Below are 25,140 nucleotides of genomic sequence, written 5' to 3' on the forward strand. Positions count from 1 at the left end.
TGTCCGATTTTTTTCAACACATTGTTATAAATTTAAAAACGATCAGAACCGTTAACCGAGTGGTTACTAGATAATAAATACATATTTTTATTTTATTTCATCATCAAATACAAAAAAATATTGTGAGAAAAGGGCGTATCTCCAGAACGGTTGGACTTAGACGCATGAAACTAGCGGTTATCGTTTAAGGAAGTTGGAGAGTTACCATTAGTTAAGCCTTTCAAAATCGCGTTAGAATTGGCTAGGACGCACCGTTTTCGAGATACGCCCGTTTTTATATATGACGTGATGAATAGTTAATAAAGAACTAACAATGATTTTGAAGTTTAAACTGACATTATAGACGTTAAATAATCATTATTGTTTACACTAAAAAATAATCGAAGATATATTACGCTATCGCTGAAAATAATGATGACCATTGTTAAATCATCATCTTCAATCAAAGTTTCTGAATAATAATAAATTAATTCTTTAGATTGTGTATTTTCACACTAATAAAAAAATTGTTTCCACCATCTTTACATAATTTTGTTGCATTAAAAAAATCAGCAAATCTAATGGATTTTTACCGTTTGGATTCACTTTATATAGGATATTTTGTTGGCTGGAATTCGTTGTCGTTGAATAGTTGTCTTTGATCTGTTCATAACAAATACCTATTAAAAATTTATCTCTATACGTAAATACGATAATTTTTACAACAATAAAATGTTAATTTTAAATATTTTTACTTACGTTTTAAATTTTCATCTAAATTCTATTATTTTCGATTTGCAATTCCTCTTGATTATTTTGTATATATTGCAAATTTGAATGCAACTGATCAATATCATCTTTATATGACTTAAAATCTTTAATGAAATAATCTATTATATCATAACATTTATCGTAAAAGTCGTTTTTGTAAACATATGTACCGATAACAATTTTAGTTATTTCATCTTTATTATCACCTTTAACCTCATAAAAAGTCGATGCTCGAATCTGAACGTCGGCTTTATTATTGTAAAATTCAATTAATTCCTTTGTTTCTTTATTACGATACCAATTATCAAATCCTTACCCACCATCTTTACATAATTTTGTTACATTAAAAAAACCTGTAGTTGTATCAATAATTAGCTTAAAATCACCAAATATACCGTATGAATAATTGTCTTTTATCTGTTATAACATACATCTATTAAACTCATTTATCTCTATATAAATACCATAATTTTTTAACAACAATAAAATGATGACTTTAAATATTTTTACTTACGTTTTAAATTTTCATCATCGAGTCTATTATTTTCGCTTTGCAATTCTTCTTGCTTATTTTCTACATATCTCAATTTCAACTGCAACTGAGATATAACTTAAAATATTTAGTGAAATAATATTTTATAATTTTATAGCATTTTTTATAGAAATCTTTAGAGATCCAACAAGCTAAATTTAAAATGAATTCCTCCCTTAAATAAATACCTGAAATTACTAAATCTAGTGGATTTGTACCCTTTGAAACGATTTTATATAAATTATTTTGGTCGCTCGAATCTGAACCACCAAATGATTCTATTAACTTTTGAGATTCTTTATTATAAAACCAATTTTTAAATTCTTTCCCACCACGTTGACATAATTTTGTCGTATTAAAAAAACCTGTATTTGTATCAATAATTATCTTAAAATCACCAAAGATACCGTATAAATAGCTGTCTTTGATCTGTTCGATGAAGGATTTGGAAAAATATTTTTACCACAAAGATTCAATGATCTTACGCTACCAGATTTAAATGAAATTAATAATTCTAAAGATATTTAGATAATATATAAGGGTATGAAAAAAATGTCTAACGGTCATAATTATCATGATGAAGTTTACATGTGGTATTGATATTCCATATTAAGTTTGATGTAATGTAGATTAATATTTTTACTTATTATAAAAATGTCTTATTATTTTCAATAAATTGAATTCCAATAACATTAAAAATATGTATTGATGTTGCGTATTAAATAATACACGATACATATGGAACTAATTTCTTTTCTTTTTTGTCATATATTCATCAATTTTTTATCTCCATATGGAACTGTATCTATAAGGTTTTATAACTCGAATCTTTTGTCATCATATTATGATGTTTGGTCATCATTACTTTCAGCGATAGTTAATGTATCATGGATTATTTTTTAATGTAAACAATAATGATTATTTAACGTCTATAACATCGGTTTAAACTTCAAAATCATTGTTAGTTCTTTATTAACTATTTATCACGTCATATATAAAAAAAGGGCGTATCTCGAAAACGGTGCGTCCTAGCCAATCCTAACGCGATTTTGAAAGGCTTAACCGAAACGGAACTTTCCAACTTCCTGAAACGATAACCGCTAGTTTCATGCGACTAAGTCCAACCGTTCTGGAGATACGCCCTTTTCTCACAATATTTTTTTGTATTTGATGATGAAATAAAATAAAAATATGTATTTATTATCTAGTAACCACTCGGTTAACGGTTCTGATCGTTTTTAAATTTATAACAATGTTTTGAAAAAAAATCGGACATCATTACTGTCAGCAAATTATAAACTACAGACAAGAATTATTATTAAAACATATATCAAGGTCGCGCTGTTAGATAATTTTTATTTTATTTAACATTAACGACGAATATAATGCTTATTTATATAAAACTATTAATACATTTATTTTATTTTTTCGTTTATGCAGATGTTTTTCAGTAACATTTACAATAAAGAATCATTAATGACGCTGGCGAAAGAGTTCGAAACATATGAATTTTGCCTGTAAAAGACTGCATAATGTGTAAGGTTCTTTCTAGAATAAAGTAGGCGTGGCTTAAGTCACGTGATCAGAATGCTGCTCTCTGATTGGCTGCTCTGCTAGAAGGAACCATTTACAACTAATTTTGAATACTAGATCGGGGATACGATCTACTGCATACTATCGTATCTACGCGGATACGATATATTCTCTGGTGGTCGCGTTTCAATTTATCACACATATCAGGAATGGTCGAACTGAGACTGCGCAAGACTACACTTCATTCATACATGTCATACTCATTCATCCTCTGAAGTAATACCTTACGGTAGTTCCGCAGCCTTCTTCTTCTTTTTCCTGTTTAGCCTCCGGTAACTACCGTTTAGATAATTCTTCAGAGGATGAATGAGGATGATATGTATGAGTGTGAATGAAGACCGTTCCTGAGATGTGTGGTTAATTGAAACCCAACCACCAAAGAACACCGGTATCCACGATCTAGTATTCAAGTCCGTGTAAAAATATCAGGCTTTACTAGGACTTGAACGCTGTAACTTTCGACTTCCAAATTAGCTGATTTGGGAAGACGCGTTAACCACTAGACCAACCCGGTGGGTTAGTTCCGCAGCCCAAACAGAAAAAAGATAACCCTGAAGTAAAAGGTTATATATATATATATTTTATTCTAATAAAAACAATATAAAAAATGTATTACATTTGTTTTTTAACAATTAAATTATCTATTTAAAAATGAAAGAGATAAAACATTTCATTTAATAAAACGTAATAATATTAAAAATCTTATAAAAACAAAATTTGTAAAAAAAATACGAATAATACACGTGTAATAACATGCTTATAATAAATTATGAAAAACAAGTTTAAATTTAATATTATATTACAATACGATACGAATAGGATAGGAGAGCTTACACTTCAATATCAACGCATCATTTTATATTTAAATGACTTGAAAATAATAACGTGAAATTTAATAATTAAAGGTCCAATGTTTACTCTAATAGAAACGAGGTCATGGTTTTAAATGGAATGTTATTTTATATCAGTAAAAGATCTTTAAAATTAAAAATAAATTATCGTTTTTATTTTTTTGTAAATATCTATTTTTCAAACCGAATGAATTTTCCAATTTTAAGGGGTTGTAAATGGGTAAAGCCCCCCATATTACAAAATAGTTTACTTCGTTATATTTCTGGACAATCTTTTAGATAGCTTTCTTATGAAATCTAATGGGTACCATGATTCGACTTCCGCAAAATTTCGACATATATTCGCGTTTCATATCCCCCAGACCCCAAAACTAGCGTCAGCTCAAAAGTTTATATAGACTATATATATATATAGTGATGAAGAAAGTAAAAGGAACTATCGGCAATTAAAAAATGCTATAAACAGGAAGTGCAAACTGGCGAAAGAAGAGTGGATTAAAGAAAAGTGTTCAGAAGTGGAAAGAGAAATGAACATTGGTAAAATAGACGGAGCATACAGGAAAGTTAAGGAAAATTTTGGGGTACATAAATTAAAATCTAATAATGTGTTAAACAAAGATGGTACACCTATATATAATACGAAAGGTAAAGTCGATAGATGGGTGGAATATATTGAAGTTATACGGAGGAAATGAAATAGAAAATGGTTTTATAGAGGAAGAAGAGGAAGTTGAGGAGGATGAAATGGGAGAAACAATACTGAGATCTGAATTTAAGAGAGCATTAAAAGATTTAAATGGCAGAAAGGCTCCTGGAATAATTCCGTCTATTCAGACTTCAAAAAAAGTGTTATAGTAATGATACCAAAGAAAGCAGGGGCAGATAAATGTGAAGAATACAGAACAATTAGTTTAACTAGTCATGCATCAAAAATCTTAACTAGAATTCTATACAGAAAAATTGAGAGGAGAGTGGAGGAAGTGTTAGGAGAAGACCAATTTGGTTTCAGGAAAAGTATAGGGACAAGGGAAGCAATTTTAGGCCTCAGATTAATAGTAGAAGGAAGATTAAAGAAAAACAAACCGACATACTTGGCGTTTATAGATCTAGAAAAGGCATTCGATAACGTAGACTGGAATAAAATGTTCAGCATTTAAAAAAAATTAGGGTTCAAATACAGAGATAGAAGAACAATTGCTAACATGTACAGGAACCAAACAGCAACAGTAGCAATTGAAGAACATAAGAAAGAAGCCGTAATAAGAAAGGGAGTCCGACAAGGGTGTTACCTGTCTCCGTTACTTTTTAATCTTTACATGGAACTGATGTATACTTTACATGATGTTAAAGAACAATTTAGATTCGGAGTAACAGTACAAGGTGAAAAGATAAAGATGCTACGATTTGCTGATGATATAGTAATTCTAGCCGAGAATAAAAAGGATTTAGAAGAAACAATGAACGGCATAGATGAAGTCCTACGCAAGAACTATCGTATGAAAATAAACAAGAACAAAACAAAAGTAATGAAATGTAGTAGAAATAACAAAGATGGACCGCTGAATGTGAAAATAGGAGGAGAAAAGATTATGGAGGTAGAAGAATTTTGTTATTTGGGAAGTAGAATTACTAAAGATGGACGAAGCAGGAGCGATATAAAACGCCGAACAGCACAAGCTAAACGAGCCTTCAGTAAGAAATATAAGTTGTTTACATCAAAAATTAATTTAAATGTCAGGAAAAGATTTTTGAAAGTGTATGTTTGGAGTGTCGCTTTATATGGAAGTGAAACTTGGACGATCGGAGTATCTGAGAAGAAAAGGTTAGAAGCTTTTGAAATGTGGTGCTATAGGAGAATGTTAAAAATCAGATGGGTGGATAAAGTGACAAATGAGGAGGTATTGCGGCAAATAGATGAAGAAAGAAGCATTTGGAAAAATATAGTTAAAAGAAGGGACAGACTTATAGGCCACATACTAAGGCATCCTGGAATAGTCGCTTTAATTTTGGAAGGACAGGTAGATGGGAAAAATTGTGTAGGCAGGCCACGTTTGGAATATGTAAAACAAATTGCTAGGGATGTAGGATGTAGAGGGTATACTGAAATGAAACAACTAGCACTAGATAGGGAATCTTGGAGAGCTGCATCAAACCAGTCAAATGACTGAAGACAAAAAAAAAAAATATATATATATATATATATATATTTCACTTTCTTGTGTAGACGATAATTGCCGTAATTTTATACATAGATTTATATATATATATATACACATACACTTTTTTTTTCACTTTCTTGTGGACACGATAACTGCCGTAATTTTGCGCCAATCACTTTTAAATTGTTCCTTAAAAACAACTCGTCCGAAAATCTCGGTCGAGTTCGTTAACGGCCAAAAACGGACCATAGGAATGGAAATTGGGGGGCTTTTTCGAAAAAACAAAATATCGCTATAACTTTCTTATTAAGTAAAATATCGAATTCGTTTAAAATTCCTACTATTTTTTGGATAACGGCCTAAAACCTGTTTAAGTAAAGTTTTTTGATATCGCCAACCATTTGCCCAGGGGGTGGAAAAAATGGGGTTTCGGAAACAAAAAAATTCTCGATTAATAGACACAGTAACGAAAGTTCAAAGTGGTCGTTAGTCCTCTAAACGTAAACTTGTTTTAGACAAAACCTTTGTCTAAAGCAAGTTTTAATAAGACTAACAATCACGGCAAGGATGACAAAAGTTTTGCTGGAATTGCAAGAAGATGGGGGCTTGTCGTACGCTAAACAAGTAAAACTTCTTTCACATGCCAGCATTGTCGTATCGAGTAAATTTGAAGTTTTTCTTCATTGGAAATATTTTCTTTTTTGTTTTTAATCACACACGGCCAATCGGTAACCGCCTAGATTACGTTACCTCGTTATGTGACGCGGTGATGTCTAGCCACCACCCTTCAGCATTGTCCACCCGCTGGACCTTCCCAACGGGGTCCCTCCTCTCTTTTTTTCCTGTTTAGCCTCCGGTAACTACCGTTTAGATAATACTTCAGAGGATGAATGAGGATGATATGTATGAGTGTGAATGAAGTGTAGTCTTGTACATTCTCAGTTCGACCGTACCTGAGTTGTGTGGTTAATTGAAACCCGACCACCAAAGAACACCGGTATCCACGATCTAGTATTCAAGTCCGTGTAAAAATAGCTGGCTTTACTAGGACTTGAACGCTGTAACTCTCGACTTCCAAATCAGCTGATTTGGGAAGTCGCGTTAACCACTAGACCAACCCGGTGGGTTAACGGGGTCCCTCCTGGTTCATTGAAACGACACGACCTCTGCTTCTGGATGCAGTGATGCCTCTCCCCAGGAGAGCTACCCTCCACGTCCCTACTGATATGCCCCCATGCATACACACCCTGACCCTCATGCGCCCGCCCCTCAAACCCGAGGTTCTTTAATGCTTCATCTGAATGTCCCCACCCAGTCACTCTTGCTTGTGACAGAGTCAAGACGTTCTCAGCAAAAGGGCTACCTCCTCGGCCCTGCACGGTTCCACTGGCTACATTTTTTTTTTTGGCCGTATCCCAGTTATTTTTTTTTTAATTTTACATATATATATCCCCCCCCCCTACTTAGCACCGGTGAAATTTACCTCCGTCTTCCAGCGTTCCGAAAGGAATTTTCTTTTCATTAGTTGTAGTTTTACTGCATATCTTCAGGGAGGATAAACCGACTTTAATGAAATGTTTACGATGATTTCTGAATACGAATCTTGGACGCAATTTAATTTTCATTACAATTAATGAAGGAGTGGAGAGATACGGTTGCCATAGGTCCCGTATCTCAAAATTTTACTGAAAACGTAGGATTTCTAGATAATTCTTTCACTTAATTTTTTTCTCAAGTAGTAGTCTGCCTCGGTACCTAAACGCCGGAAAATTTTGCAACTGTCGGTCAGATTTTTTAAATTGTAACTGGTTTTCTTCTAAATAAATTGGAATTACGATGAATAACTCAGAAAAGTAAATCGTTTAGTGGGGTATATATATATATATATATGTATAAATCTAATTTTTTTTCACGGAGCGGTTCATAAGATGTTAATCTCCAAATACTGGGCGACTGAAAAGTAAGTGCTTATGTTAAAATACTTATAAATTATTTATTTAAAGTAATTTTGTCTCCAATTTTTTACATTTGATCTTTAACGTATGAAAATGTAATCTGTAAATTTAATATGTTTGCATCTGTGAAGACCCGCGACGTGGGCATGGAGTTTGGGAAGAATGTGTCGGTTTGGTATGAAGATCATTCAGATCGCTCTAAAAATATCCTCTGGAACGATGGTATTTCACACGAGCGTATTTCTGGAACGAGCGGTATTTCACACCGTGGCTTCGTGAACCGTCACAACCACCACTACCGGGCAGGAGAAGATCCTCTTGTTTTCTCTAAAAAATATCCCTTTCGGCACGCGGAAGGCGGAGGTAGATTTCACCGGCGCTAAGTAGGGGTTAAAAAAGAGATTTTCACCTTAACGTTAAGAAATACTTCAAATTTACTCAATACGACAACGGTAACATGTGAAAAAAAGTTTCACATGTTAAGCAAAGACAAGCCCCTCATTTTCTTACAATTCCAGCAACATTTCATTTTGGTCATTCCTTGCCGTAAGGGTTGGTCATATCGAAAACCGTTTCAGAAAAACGTTTTCGGTAATGTTTAGAGGACTAACGACCGCTTTAAACTGATGCGATACTGTGCCTATTAAGGGAGGTATGATTTTTTGACTATGAAATTCCATTTTTTCCATCCCCTGGGCCGATGGTTGATGATATAAAAAAACTTTACCTGCATAAGTTTTAGGCCCTTATCCAAAGATAAGTAGGAACTTTAAACGAATTCGATATTTTACTTAACAGGAAGGTTAATACGACATTTTGTTTTTCTCATAAAAGCCCTCTTGTTTCCATCCCCATGGTCCGATTTTTCCCATTAACGAAATCGACCGGGACTTTGGGTCGTTATATTTTATATATAAATTTGAAAGTGATTGGCGGAAAATTACGGCAGTTATCGTGTTCACAAGAAAGTAAAATATATATATATATATATATATAAACTTTTGAACTGAAGGTGGTTTTGGGGTCTGAAGGATGTGAAACACAAAGATATGTCGAAATTTTCCAGAAGTCCAATCATGGTATTTCTTATGAAATCCACCTAAAACCGGTTCAAAGTACCGGTGTGGTGTGGAATGATGACGTCGGACAGGATTAAGTCCGTTCATTCTTCGCTATACCACGAATACTAAAAGGTATCTTACCGAGCTGCAAGATGAAATCTGGTCGGTTGTCAGTGCTCGAGAGAACGTTGAAGATTTATTTTTATGCAAGACGGCGCTCCTCGACATTTTGCTGCTGTTGTTCGTAAACGGCCGAATACCAGCTTTCCCTGAAGATGGTGGGTCGTTGTGATCCGTATAAGCGGCTGCCAGGAGTCCTGACTTAACACCCGGTAACTTTTTCCTTTGGGAGCGATTTAATGAACAAGTCTACTGTACCGAACCGCAAACTTTGGAAGTACTTGATGGGCGAATACGAGAAGTTATGTCTTCCGTTTTACAAGAGTTCCTGGTGAAATCAGGACGCGATTCGCCCAGGAATCGCGTTGCTACCGGCTTCTCGAACTACCCAGGGCTCGAGAAGCAGGTAGCGAAATCCGATTCCCGTATCGAATATCAAATAGAACGTCATCCTAGACGCTTTGCTGTCGTATCCATTTGTTGTAATTATAGTTAATAGATAAAGTATAATTATTTTAAAACGGGGAGTATTCGATCGTTCGGCATATGCCTTTTCTTCTGTGACGAGTAAATAGTGCTTGTTTACAGCTTATAAAAAATAATAGTCTTAAAATGTTTAAATATTACTTTTTAATAAAGCGAAAGGATTTCAACAACAAAATAAATTGCAAGAACCTGGGTTCGAATCCCGGTCAGACTTGAACATTCATAAGCTACAAAATTAATTTTTTAACCGAAAAGAAAATGTATTGGAACCGAGCGAGTCAGCCTTTTAATCGCGATTGTAAATGAAGCGTTCTCAGATTTAGAACGGTTTCAACGGATTTCGTAAAGTAGCTGTTACAAGTCTTTACCCTAAAAATTGATTTTTGATAATTCTTTTTATCAAAAAAGGGGGAATACGAACTATCTTGAAAAAAAGGGGGAACTTCTTGAAACTATAATTTTTTAATGACGATTTATTAAAATCGCAACAATTTTCAACCTTAGCCAGAATAGCAGGAGCTAAAGTTTTACGATTTATAACAAGAATAGTATTCTCTATAGAAAATGGTGATTTATTTTGTCTTCAGTCATTTGACTGGTTTGATGAGCTCTCCAAGATTCCCTACCTAGTGCTATTCGTTTCATTTCGGTATACCCTCTACATTCTACATCTCTAACAATTTGTTTTACATATTCCAAACGTCGCCTGCCTGCGCAATTTTTTCCATCTACATGTCCCTCCAATATTAAAGCGACTATTCCAGGATGCCTTAATATGTGGCCTATAAATCTGTCTCTTCTTTTAACTATATTTTTCCAAACGCTTCTTTCTTCATCGATTTGCCGCAACACCTTTTCGTTTGCCACTTTATCCACCCGTTTGATTTTTAACATTCTCCTATAGCACCGCATTTCAAAAGCTTCTAATCTTTTCTTCTCAGGGACTCCGATCGTCCAAGTTTCACTTCCATATATAGCTACGCTTCAAACATATACTTTCAAAAATCTTTTCCTGACGTTTAAATTAATTTTTGATGTAAACAAATTATATTTCTGATTGAAGGCTCGTTTCGCCTGTGCTATTCGGCATTTTATATCGCTCCTGCTTCGTCCATCTTCAGTAATTCTACTTCCCAAGTAACAAAATTCTTCTACCTCGGTAATCTTTTCTCTTCCTATTTTTACACTCAGCGGTCCACCGTCTTCGTTATTTCTACTGCATTTCATTACCTTCGTTTTGTTCTTGTTTATTTTCATACGATAGTTCTTCATCGTCATCGCTATCATCATCAAAATGGCGATAGCGTGTATAAAATACAATGTTTCTCGTCAGAAGGAATACGTAAATTAATTTGTTTTACATCGTTCGACTCGGTCTTTCTTACGACTACAACCCGCAGAAAGCGGTGTCATAGGTTTTAAGGTAATAACATCCGAAAATACAGTCGTCCATACGGTGAACAGAACGGTCACATTTAGGATCAAATATCGCGCTCGGAATGACGGTCCGCTAGAACAATTCCGGCGTACTGAACACGAGAACGAAGAGGAAACCGCTTCATTCCTCGCTTTCCTCGTTAAGTTTGTACGGTCACAGTAAAACATAAAAATACGATAAAAGAGTAATCTTTTTGTTAAAATAACTCACAGGATTCTCAAGCGACTATTTTAGTTCAGGTTTTTTAAATTTAATTACACCGTAGAAGGGAATACCTTGACGTAGAACCGAATTGAATTTTTTGCTAATTTTTATAAATAATGTAATAGTTCCAATTTTCAATATTTATTTCGGCGGGAAGGAGAACATTCTAAGCTCTCTGTAAATCCTGCGGGTTTCGGTCATATTGTTACCGACTCTTTTAATTAGATTTGTATAATTTTTAAAACTATAATGTGATTAAAATGAAAAAAACTACTAAAGATCATAAAGATTTACAAAAACTCAACCTATGATTTTTCTTCATTTACATTAATAAAAATTAGCAAATAAATTTCCAAATGAGTTAAAATATTTCCCGGCTTTTTCCTACACAGATTTTTATTTCAAATACGTCCATGGGATTTTTAAATATTAATTAGCTTAATTACACGATATACAGAGTACAACTGCAAAAGATCAACATATTCAGTAAAAAAAATTTCAGTTTGATCCGATTTCTTTATCAGATAACGTATCGACAAAAAAAATTATGCAATATTAAAAATATAATTCCCAAAGGATCAAAATTTTCTTTAAAATAATGCGGGTTCCAGTTGACTTCTTGACCGAATGGTATTTTTATCGTCAAAATTAATCTGATTTTAGGGAATAATGGTTAAAAAAATATATATAAATTTTTAGTATAAATCTTTTGGTTCCGATTGACCTTGCTACCTCATTAAAAATTTTTAACAGCCCAACTTGAAAAAACGATAAAGTATCAGTAATTACAAAAAAAAATTAAATTCTTAAATAGGGTCCATCAATTAATTTTTAAGTCGAGTATTATATTAATGTCTAAATTAATACCAAAAAAGCTGTTTCAGTACAGCATTTTCAGTCTTGAAAATTAAAGGTAAACAAAACTGAATTTTAAGTGCGCGTCCCATACATTGTTTTGTTGTGTGTTTTTTTGGCGATTAAAAGTTTATTTAATGAAATAATTACTTACTCCAATAAGTTCGGGCTAACTTATTCGATATGATGTTATTAAACACTGTTGAATGAAGGCCTCTTCAGTACGTTTTCAACTAACACAGTCTTGTGCGATCTTCTGCCGATTCGGTCCAATGTACTTGATAACAACATCAATTCAACGGGCCTTTGGTCTTTTTTGTGGGCGTTTTAATATCTAGAGGTATCCATTCAAGTACTTATGTAGTCCATCTGCTATCGGTTCTTACTACATTGCCTGCCAACCGCCATTTTAATTCCTTAACTTTCACATCGATAACTTTCACGACAACATCGTGTACTTTCGTCTATTCTCGATTCGTTTACAGTAATTCATTTCCCGTCTGGTAACTCCAAGTAAACGTAGTTCCATATCTCTTTGTGTTACCCGAAGCTTCTGCAATGATTGAACGATTAATGTCCATTAAGTCTCCTAAATGCCTGCTCTCTCTCTCTCTCTCTCTCTCTCTATACATATATATATATATATATATATATATATATATATATATATATATATATATATATATATATATATATATAACTTGTGTGTACCGTGGTAATGCTCCTTGTCCGATGGGATCAAAAATCAGGTCGAAGCGCTGGGATATATATACCGAATGATTCAAAAAGGACTTCACAGCTTTAAAAGCATATAGAAGCATATACTTCAGCTGGGATAACTTACAAGTTCGGTTAAAGTCTCATTTCATAGAAAAGTATATCAGACATTCACTACGGCTCGATCTGGTTTCCATTTCTAGTGCGACATACATCCCGACTGAAGTCGATTTCATTCCAAAATGTAGCCGGCAAGTCGGACGTTACTTCTGCAGCTACGGCGTTAATGCCGACACGTAATGCCGTCGGGATAGGGCGGTTTTTGCATAGCTCTGATATTACATGTTATTAATGGTACTTCTACCGTTATTTTGTTTTTAGGTTTTTTCTGTGCCGTTAGGTATTTCGTTACATGTTCTATTGTATATTTTAGTTTTTACGTCGGGTTTTGTTCCGCTTCTGTTAATTTTTTATTTGAGGTTTTGGGTTAGGTAGCCTTCGGCTATTCGGGTTTTTTTGTACGGGTAAGTCACCCTCCACAGTTTTTTTTAGTTTTCTTTTCCTTTGCGTTTGGTGTTGCTTTATCGCTTTGAAATTTATATTATTTGGGTTTTATTATTTTACCGTTTACATTCGTTAGTTTTTTACTTTAGCAACGGCGGCAATATTGGTTTTCCCATCGGTTGCTATTTTGTTTACGTTTATACCGGACGGTTTTCATCGGTCGATGTGTATTTGTTTATATAGTTTGTTGTCGTTTAGTTGTTTTGTTTCTTTCTTTTGTATCGTACCGTGTTATCTGTTAGGTTACCGGTACGAGTGACCGGGATGATCCTGAAGTGTCTCCTCAGGTGAGGAGGGTTACCGATAAGAATGCAGCGGAGCAGCGGGCGCACGAATGGAGGCAAACAGGCGTACGGAGAGGGAGTTTCGGCGGAAAGAAAGGGCGGCCAAAGAACGAGCGGCCCAGCAGGCCAAGGAAGCAGAGGCACGTAAGGCCAAAGAGGAGTAGGCTCGTCTTGCAAAAGGGAGAGCGTTAAAAGAGGCTCAGGAAGCTGCAGAGGGCGACAGCGGGTTATCAGATGTTGAGACCGTCAGTAAGGCCGGTGCGTTAGGTCGACGGCAACGATCTAGGAAAGCTGCTGGGAGAGGTGTGGCGGTGGCTGGGGCTGCTAAATCGACGATTTCGGTGCCTGCTGAAGGGGGGAATGCAGTTCAGATTCCGATGCTAGGATCTATCACGGGCCATGATAGGCAAGCCTTGACGCCCCTTCAGGCCAGAAAGGGCTGAAGCTGCCGCTCTTTAGGAATTAGTGATGCGCTTGGCTGTGACGGACATAATGTTGAACGAGGTGGCCGCTGAACTTGTAGATATGTTTAATGACATATGTGTTGAGGCGGAAGAGTTCGTCAGTAACACGAGAAATGTTGGCGAGAAAAGTGCCGATTATATACAGTCTCGTTTCCGTAAGCTGCGGTTCTTGCACTTACCGATCGAGAAGAGAAACGACCGGCCGCAGGGGTGCGCTGAAGGTTTCGGTGTTGGCACGGGCGAGCGGGGGAGAGTTGATTCTCCGCCGACGCCGTTGTCAACTAGAAGGAAGCCGGTTTCCGATGTTGTTCTGGCTCCGTTTCAACCGAGCCCGAAGAACAGTACTGTTGATCGGTAAGCCGGTTAGTGTAACCCCTGTGGCATTTAAAGGTGATATTAAGAAGTCGGGGGCGAGGAAGCAAGCATTACGGATCGATGTGTTTTGGTATGAAATAAGACTTCAACCGAATCTGTAACTTTTCTCAATAAATTTCTATATGCTTTTAAACTTGTGACGTCTTTTTTGAGTCACCCGGTATATAAACAGTTATTTCTGCCAAATTTTAGCTTTTTTGGTCAAGGGTTTTCGAGATACGAGGCAAAAACCGTCTAAAAATAATATAGAATATTCCTCTACCGCTATATTCGATCGACTTTGTAATTGTAAATAACTTGATACGAGTAATGAATAAACAAATAACGATACATTCACCGTACTGAAGCGCATTTTTTTACGACCGTTACAATAAAGTCATAAAGGAGAAAACTATTTCTCGTCGTTTTTAATAGCGTCAAAAATGAATAGCATCAATGCTCCTCCATACATAGAACGTTTTTGGCCATTTCTGAAGAATTTATGCCGGGCCAGTCCGAGATATTAATCGATATACAGGTCAACACACATACGTACGTACATCTTAACAGACGTATGTTTTTGATTACGGGGATCTTGAAAAGTCAACGTCTGGAAAAATCCTGATTCCTTAAATTTTTTTATACTTTCTCTTTACAGTTATGCTTTTGCTGTATAGCGATAGAGCTATAGCCAGGAAAGTAAGGATTGCCTTTTTGTAACCTAATAAATCGGTAGTCGATGAAAAAAAATTAAATTAAATTTGTATTTATTACAAGCTATTTTACTCTAGTTAATTCATGCGTCTGTAAAGATTAAACGTCAGAAAGTTTCAGCTGTTAATTCCGTTTTATGTAATTTGCCGTTTTAACAATATTTCGTTTCGCCCAAACTAATAAACGGAGGAAATGTTCATTTGTTTTTAAACAAACAGAAGAACGTTTAAATAAATAAAGAAGTTAAACTTGCATCTGAAAATTGATTTGCCCAAACGAATTTCTTTATTGTATTAATTGCAATATATATTTCTCTCGAGTTAAAAGCTCGATATTTCCCTTCGATTATTTTTTTTTATAATAACGATAAAAAATCAAAGTTATTATTCTCCGATTACTTTTCTATCAAAACTGTGCAATCTCATTTTCACTGAAAACTAAAATAAAGTAACCTTTTTTCCCGAGCAGACTACTTTAAATGTGTCAAACGCGCAATATAAATATTAACCTAACTCGTGTGATAATTTTCGCTCAATCTGTTCATTTTAAAATCTACAGTTTCAGTTATTAATGTTTTTCAGTAAGTAGCTATTTCGTTCAGGAATTTTACTTAAAGATTATAAAAAAATCTGGCGGTTTGTTCGTTTCTACAAACCGAATACGAAAATCTCGTTAAAAGTAAAGATAAACAGAATAAAAACGGGTACATTAACTTCTACGTAGATGAAAAACTTCTGTAATGATCCCGAAATAACATAACTATATAGTTATTATTTTTCAACGGTTTAATAAAAAACAGAATTATTCAAATAAATGATTAAAAATTCCTAAATTTTGGGAAAATATTTTTCAATATGCACGTTAACTTTTCAAAAACGAAATAACATTAAATAATAACAAGTAAGATAAAATAATAATGTAAGTTTCAAATATATTCTTAAAAAGCCGGGAGAAAGGGTAAATACTCCGGCTTGTTCGGAAAAGTTACGCTCCGGGTACCAAAACTTGAAGTGAAGGTTTTCCATCGAGCGGTTCGTAACGAATATAATCTTTCAAAGAAATGTATTTTTCATCGCGTACGACAATTTTTAAAAATTTCAAATTTTAATAAAATTCTCTCCCCCTAATAAATATCCTTTAAATCTACAAATAAAGCGAAATCAACGCCGGTTTCGATACGTACATTATTTAGCAAGCAACAATCTAACATTTTTGTTTTCACGGGATCTCAGAAGCGGAAAATTAAAATGTAGAACGCCTTTCCTTGTACTACAAACAATATAACTGGAAATGTAAAAAAAAGCAGGAAAATTGTGTATTAAATACAGATAGTTAAAAAATGTAATTTTAAAAATTAAAGAAGCGATGAAGAAATTCAACTAATTTCACTTTTTTGCTATCACGTTTATTATATAATGAACAAATACACACAAGTCTTTACTGTTATTAATGCATGAACGTATATTAAAGTCGGTTATAAAAAATAATCGCATAATTGTGAGGTCATTGTATAAAGTAAAATTAATAATCGTTTTAACCTAATTTCAACGTTACATTTTTTGTTAACTAAAAAAATGTCTCGTTCAAAATAGACCGGGGGAGGGAATAGTATTTATTTATTTAACAAAATAAATTTACGTACAACATTTTAAAGATTCAAAAAACGTTCTATGAAATAAGTATCTTGGGGTGATAACACCCAACCGCACTCGAAAAAGAAGGAATTAAAAGTAGGATTCGTAAAATGGAAACAGCTTATAGAATGACAGCGGATGACATTCATACAAAGGATCATAACGGGAGACGAGAGCCGGGTTTAGAGCTACGACACTGAAACAAAAGTTCAGTCATCACAATAAATCGGCGATCTCCATGCGATCGGGATCTCAACGCCCGAAGAAATCACATCGGTCTCGATCGAATGTCAAAGTGACGCTCTCAGTTTTTTCGATTTTAATGGAATTGTGCACTTTGAATACTTGCCTCAAGTTGAAACAGCGAACCGTGTACAATATCAAGGCGTTTTACCACGATTATGTGAAAAAATCCGCAAAAAGATACTGGAGTTGCGGCGAGACAACTCACTATTCCTCATCACGACATCGATGATCTTGTAAGACAGCGCACATCGGTTGGCACTAGAACTTTGTTCACGTATAGAAAACTTGGACAGTTTCTCTTCATTTTGACGTATACTTCATGTGTCCCTTATATTCTGTTTCAACACTGACTATTTAAACCCCACCATTATTTTACGAACATTATATACATATGTATATACATACACATACATATATATATATATAGATAGCTAAAATTTTCAAAATGGTTTTCATCTAGAAAAGATTTTATTTTAAATTATAACTGTCATGTGAATAAACACAGTGTTACTCTTTTAATATATATATATATACATTTAAAGAGATATATATATATATATATATATAGATATATATATATATATATATATATATATATCTTTAATATATCTTTATATATATTAAATATTATATATTTAATATTATATTAATATTATTATATATATTAATATTATCTTTAATATCTTTATATATATACGCTAGACTAGCCGGTCTGTCTAGCCAGAACCTGGACCCACGGGGCTCATGTCAGCCCAAGCGAATCCCGGAGCCAACTCAGGGGTTCCTCGGGACTTCTCGGGGCCTACCCCACGGCCGCAGAGCTCGCAACGCTCACTATTCCCAATTTGCAAGGGGGACCGGCGCCGTAGACACCCGCAAAGCACGCTTCGGTCGCCATTCCCATCTACCGAGAGGGTTCCGTCCCTTGGATCTCCGCACTGTACGTTATACTCACGGTTGTAAGAATAATACTGAGAATAATTATAGTATTCAGGCTTTACAGAAACCTGAAAAAGAAACTAAATTACAAAAGACAGAATAACAGTATCTACTAATTTACTTTTATCTGTTTAGCCTCCAGAACCACCGTAAGATATAAATTCGGAGGATGATATGTATGAATGTAAATGAAGCGTAGTTTTGTACAGTCTCAGGTCGAGCATTCATGAGATGTGTGATTAATTGAAACCCGACCCGCCGAAGAACACCGGTATCCAGGATCTAGTATTCAAATCCGTATAAAAGTAACTGCCTTTACTAGGATTTGAACTTAGAACACTCGTCTTCGAAATCTGCGATCCGCGATGACGAGTTAACCGCTAGACCGACCCGGTGGGTCAGAATAATATCTACGGTAACTAAAGTTCACACACCTCAGACGACGAAAAGTTCATAACTTATTTCTTTGCCGAGGTGCCAGAAATATAATGAATTAAAAGGATTAATCTATTTTTCCTTAATGAATATCTCTAATTTACAACTTCAATCGTCCTTGGGGGCGAAGAAATAACGAATATTTTAACTTACAACGGAGCTACAGCCTCGGTAAATGGCTTAAAATCTTACCTGGGATAGCACGAATTTATCTGCAAATTTGAAAGTAATCGGCCAGTCGGTTTTTGGCGTAATACGGTAACAAAACAAACAGACAATCTAGAGATATTATATGAGCACCCCACTGCACCTCCCAAAACAGCGCCCCAGATGCACCCCATTTGTTGTTTGTTGTTGACGGTGATGGATGGTCTAACCTCTCACGAAGTGCTCGCATGCCTTACCACTCTAGCCTCACACGCAGTCTCCATGGGAAACCCGTAGTTAAACACAACTGTCTTAATTTTATTTAACATTATCTTATATAACGTAAATCTAATTATTATTTTTGTAATATTATTCATTCTATTGATTCGAATCGATCCGTTCAAACCCGGCTTACACTGCGGAGAGAGAGAGACTCAAAGCTCACAGTTCATTAAAATTTGCGCTTCAACCGATAAATCTCTACTACTACATATATATTTTTTTTTGAGATGAAATATATCTAAAAACCATTTCGGTTATGCTAAGAAACACGGGTAAAAATTTGGTTGCGACCGATCGAGTAGTTTGTTTATCTCGAACAAACAAAAACCCTCTTCCTCTTTATATAACGGTATAGATAACAGTATACATACAGTATAACAATATAGATTTAAATGAAAAAAAAAAATACTGAACGTAAAATTTGTCTAACTTGTAAAAAAAAAATCATAACAGAAATCGCAACAGAAAAATTAAAAATAACAAGTTCTAATACTAGAAATTTATTTATACAGCAATAAAGAGCTGAAGTCCAATAATAATTACTATGCGGATGATAATGATTGTATGAAAAAAAAATGCCACGCCCAACCGTGACTTGAACCCGGAATTTCTGGATGAAAGGAAGAAATGTTACAATTTCAGATATCGAGGTAAAAATATATATAAATTGCATACAATTAATGAAAAATTACACCGAAATCTGATTTTGTATAAACATATTCAATTCCAAATATAACTGGACTTTATATAATCGATTATTTATAATTATCGTAACTAAATAATTACTTAATTTAAATCGGAATACCGTATATATTTGTAAACGGATACCTTAAGCGGGAGGGAGAAGAGAAGTTTGAGTAAATGATCTATAATTCAGTCGGATACTTACTTGGGCTACACATTCTCGAGCGCGTAATGTTGCTTTAAGAAATTGTCCGCCTGTTCCTTCTGCTTTATTCTTTTTGAGGTATGATAATTTGCAGCGTATAATTAAATCGGTTAACACAAGGATAACTAATATGCAATCTTCTCAAACTTTTGACATGTTTGTACAGCCACATTCCACGCGGTTATTTCCTATGAATTGAAGCGGGGTTGTTTGGCCCGTTATATAATTATAATACATCAAAATCAAATTATTTTTTCTTTCGCCCAACAAGAATTTTTTTTTCATATACGGATGTTTATATATACATCCGATTGTAAGTCTAAAAATCTAAAATCAGTAACGTTTTATGTAGATAGTTATTTACCGTAGATTTTTACTTACTTTTCACGCTCGGAAAAAACTTCTAAAAATAACCAAAAATACGTAAAATTAATTTTGCAAGTCGGCAACGTTATAGTAAAAGATTTCAAATTGAATGAATAATATCGCGTGATGCTTTTAATATTTGCACGAGTTAAACAAACGTAAGCTATAGCAGAAAAAGTTATATATTTATATTATTATTATTTATTTTTGTCCTTAAGAACGGTGTTTGAAACTAAGTTTTCTTCTTCCTCTTCTCTTCCCAAAATGTCTTCATTCTTTGACCGTATTTCTGTTTCCTCTGTTCTGTCCACTTTGATCCTGTTTTCCTCTTTTCTTTCGCTTCAAATTTCGCGTTCATCATCTTCTTTCTAACGTTTCCTCCTTCTTCCGTCGTTTCCCCGTTGATCCCTGCTTGTCTTAGGTCCTTTTCGATTTCACGATGCCAATCGTTTTTCCCGATCGAGCTGTTCACCGCATCAAAGATCCTCTTTGCGAGTCCGTTGTTGTTCATTCGCTGTGTGCGCCCGTAGAATGCAAGTATGCGTTTTCTGATCGTGTCTGCGAGTGCGTCCGTTCGATATGATTCCCCGGTCGGTCTCTTCATCCAAATACCGTGTCTAAGTACCGCTCCAAAGGTTTTTCTAATTGTTTTCCGTTCTATATTTGGAGATTAACGTCCTACGAACCGCTCGATAAAAAAAATATTACGTTTACATTTATATATTATATACCGCGCTAAATATTGTAATTTTCCGAGTTATTCGTTTTAGTTCCGGTTTATTTAAAAGAAAACCGGTAAGAAGTAATAAAAACCTAATTCAAGAGTCGCAAAAATTTTCCGGCATCTGCGTATAGAGGTAGACTACTACTTACGAAGAAAATTAAGCGTAACATTAAAGTACGCGAGAAAAGAACTACGTAGAAATCTTTCCTTTTCAGTAAACTTTTGAGATACGGGACCCACGGTGACCGTATCTCGCCACCCTTTACTAATCGTAACGAAAATTAAGTTGTATTGACGATCCGTATTCAGAAATCATCGTAAACATTTAATTAAAATCCGTTTATCCTGTCTAAAGATATCAAGAAAAAAGATACCTAACCAAAAAAGGCCCAAAAATTACGCTCATTATTCCTAAACCTCGAATGAAATCGCCCAAATATATAATCCAAGTGTCATATTAACGTAACGGAATCCTCTAATCGGTACAAGAATGCGACATTGAATCCGGAAACGACCAAAATGAAAAAATTATTTTTTCTTACCTCAACTTTACGGGAGTTTGAATAAGCCGGAACACTGTCAAAAAATATCTTAATTTCCTAAGAGGCATAACCGATGTGAAAACATTTATTCTACCGTCTAAATATAATGCGCCTGTTTCAACGTCTCATCGACAGATCGATACAAAAATTAAACGGCATCGATGCCGCATATACAAAACTCAGCGTGGCTAATTTCATATAAATCAGTCCATCGAATACGCAAAAACCAAGCGATAAATTGGGCATAGACAAACGTACATCCTTCGAATTTTTCCAAGGTTAAAACTATGTTTTTTTGGTTAGAGGAGGCGATAAACGTGAAAATCTGCAAATAAAACCAGACGTACAAAATTTGACCCGATTACCATACTTTCCCTCGTAACGGGAAAAGTAAAAATAATTATAATTTATTATTAATTAAAATAAAATGAAGAAGTGACAAAATACTATTCGAACCTTATGATATCGTAAGTACAATCGCAGATTATATTACAGTCTTATCAAGTAATGGAAATCATTATGAAAATATTTTTATACGCGGAATGTATTTATGTATGTATGTATATATATATATATATATATATATAATATATACGCTAGATAACACAATCAAATTTCTACAACTTAAATGTTTTGATAAACTAGTAAACAAATAACAAATATCTATCCAGTGTGTTTGACTGCCTAGACCTGTAACAAATTCTTTGCGAGTCATAGCAATTTATTTATTTATTCATTTGTCATATAACATAAATTACTGAAATTTGAGCTCGACAATTGAATAATTTCTTGATTATGTTTCAACAAGCGCACGCTCCGTATAAACATTTTTTTAATAAAAAGACCAAGGCAACGACATAGAAATATATATATACAGAAATCTTTGTCAAAAACATAATACGTAAACAGCGTTACAACTCCAGGAACTGTGGACCGGTCTTCAGCTGCACGATTTCATTTCATGGAATTCCATAGATTCTACAAAGAGTAGTTTAATAATAATGGAAAACAATTACTGAACGTTTAATAATCTGCCAGACTTTACTAATTTCATTTACTACAAGGCCACAATATACAAAAATCATTTAGAATTTCGGTCAACGGTATTTCTGAAATGAACTTATTAAATCGTAGCGCTCTCGAAGTATAAATTTATTAAAGAAATTTTTAAGCCTATAATCAACTCGTATTCTTACCGAGGCCTAACAGGGCTAATTACCATCCGTACCGTTAACTTTAGCCGATAAGTAATTTCATAAGTCCTTTGACCGAATAGTTTATATTCTTTTAATAATTCTAAACTACGTTAACGGTTTAAACGAATAATTGAGTTATTCGACTTTACTGTCGATCATTATAAACAATTCCGCTCATTAAGTACGGGCGTAGCCCCATATAATTAATGCAACCGCTCCGTAATAAAAAAAAAAAACCATTCATATATTTCTTTTGATCGATTAACACTAGTACTGTAAACAAAAAACGAACATTTTTCGGACAGACGCCTTATCAGTGTAACGGATACGGGACAGTATGTTTACAGGTCTGCGATTAATAACAGAAAAGAATTTTACGTTATTTAATATCTACACGTAAAATACCGGTAGTACAGCAAAAATATTCTATTTTCAAAATGATTTTCATATTACTCGTCAACACAGAAGAGTAACTTAAGAAAGACAGATTTTATTATTACGGTTTGAAATTTGCACGTGATAAATATTATCGGTTAAGCAATTAAATTATACAGTAAGACTAACGCGTAATTAACCGAAGAAATGTATAATATTTACACAACATTCCTAACAGCGCGTAAAAAAATTTATATTTAATAAACTGCAAACAAATTAAAATAAAATAAGACAAATAATTATATGAAACGAGAAAGATACAAACCGACTAAGTAAATAAGGATGAAATTTTTTCAACTACTTTACGAAGCAGGAAGAATTTTTATAAGGCCAAGACAACAAATTTTCTATAAAATAATAATGCGACATTTGACTTGTTAACGACTACCTTAAAAAGTTGAAAATTAGTTTGTAAATCGTTTAAAATACATTTAAAAGATCCAGAAAAACTAAAACACAGTAATCTTTTTAAAATAACTTTAACGTATCGCTTTACGAGATAAGAAAATGGGTTAAGTTGGAAGAAAACAGTGCCGCTATCATCTAAAAGATAAGGTTAAAATTACTTCAACACGTCGGTTAATAGTTTCAAAATAATACCTTTTAACGATTATTAAAATAAAAAATTAATTCTATTACCTTGTCGTCTTAAAATAACTTCGGTAACAAAATCTTGACGAAAGGCGAACACAAACAACAAAAATAAAAACAATCGGCACAAAACGTTCAACGTTACGAAACTAGATCTCAATAAGCGAAGACTAACACAGTCACATTCACACCACATCGAGTCGGTCAACGAGCAACATACACCGAAGCCAACAAGTGTGTTTACCGCAGCGCCAGTAACGGCAGCTGATTCAACTAACAGCCACGCGTTCGCGTACACTCCCTACTACAAATAACCAGCTGAGGCAAGGTCAATGACGATGACGATGACGATGACGAACGAACATCATCGAGCCATTCATAATCGCATCGCACTAACGTTTTTAATATCTAGTTATTCGCACGATTATTTTGTTTCCTTTTTAAGGATAAATTAACTTAAGTAGAGACGAATAAAAAATATCAAGGAATATCGACGCAACAGTGCTGAAAAGTAAGCCGACGGGAAAACATTAAAAAACTAAATAAATTTTTTCAACGAATTACTTTTTGAATAATGAAATCGTATGACTTTAAACTACTGTATTTCTTTTACGACTTAATGTTTGACAACGGCTGAAACATTTCAAAAAGCGAAGCGTCTTGGAAAATGAAACAAGAACTTAATTATGACGACACCGAATCACGTTTAACAAACCGGTTCTAGTAGATAACTAATCTTCGTTAGATGTAGCTTCATTTTATCTTCTGATCGTTTATCGCTAAACAAACAAAAATAATAATAAAAAGCAAATACTAAATTTTGATTTAGTAATTTTTCATAAAATTAGTGAGATGTTTAAAAAGCAGTTAAGAATTGTTTCTAATTATTATAACGCAAACTATCACCGATAAGATTATACGTTATTAAACATAATACTGAAAAAAAATAAATAAATTGTAATACGTAATTTTTAATTAGTGCACAACTTATCGGCTGTGAGGGTTGACCGATGAAAAACTTACTGTGCGGTCAGATGGACTGCATCTGTATTTATGCTAGTCTCTTCAACAGCTATTTTCTCTTGCTATATTTCCATACGAATAACGCATTGTTATATGAACAATATTGGAGTTATTGACAATGTTTAATTTACACAATAAAACATTTGTTTACTCTACATACCAAAAATGATTTTGCTTTGCGGTAAGAAAAGTGCAGATATTAAAAAATCCACGATAATTTTTTTTTTGTTTTTTATATCACCGGGCTAGATTAGCTTTTGAATGATTCCGTAGAGGTAACATTTATTAGTTGTACCTTGATTTGTTCATAATGCTATACATATTATCGAAAAATTTGTAATCGTATTATAAATAATAAAACAAATTACATCCCAATAGTACAGAGGTTCCCAAACTTATTTTTCTCATAGACCACTTTCAAAATTTTGCTGGTTCCGGTGGACCCCCTGCAACTACATTTCTACCGTATTTTTCCAGTCGACGGAAAATGTGAAGATTAGATCTAACTATGAAAATTTGCGTTACGGCTGAGTTCCACGAACTAACAGCTTCCGAAAAAAAAGTGAGAATTCATCGGTTAATTTTTGATC

At 34.0% G+C, this 25,140-nt stretch overlaps 1 protein-coding gene across 3 annotated transcripts in view; it reads right to left on the minus strand.

The window, feature by feature from the left end:
* The window catches only part of Vha100-2 (V-type ATPase subunit a family protein Vha100-2), a 314,412-nt gene extending 290,625 nt beyond the window's left edge, over window positions 1-23,787 (minus strand). For all 3 annotated transcript variants that reach the window (XM_075375901.1, XM_075375897.1, XM_075375899.1), the window contains exon 1: window positions 23,576-23,787. The gene's annotated coding sequence lies outside the window, so the exon portion shown is untranslated. The remainder of the gene's footprint in view (window positions 1-23,575) is intronic.
* Between the last annotated feature and the right edge of the window lie 1,353 nt (window positions 23,788-25,140).

This window comes from Lycorma delicatula, chromosome 9 (assembly GCF_047948215.1).
Source record: "Lycorma delicatula isolate Av1 chromosome 9, ASM4794821v1, whole genome shotgun sequence".
NCBI classification, from domain to species: Eukaryota; Metazoa; Arthropoda; class Insecta; order Hemiptera; family Fulgoridae; genus Lycorma; species Lycorma delicatula.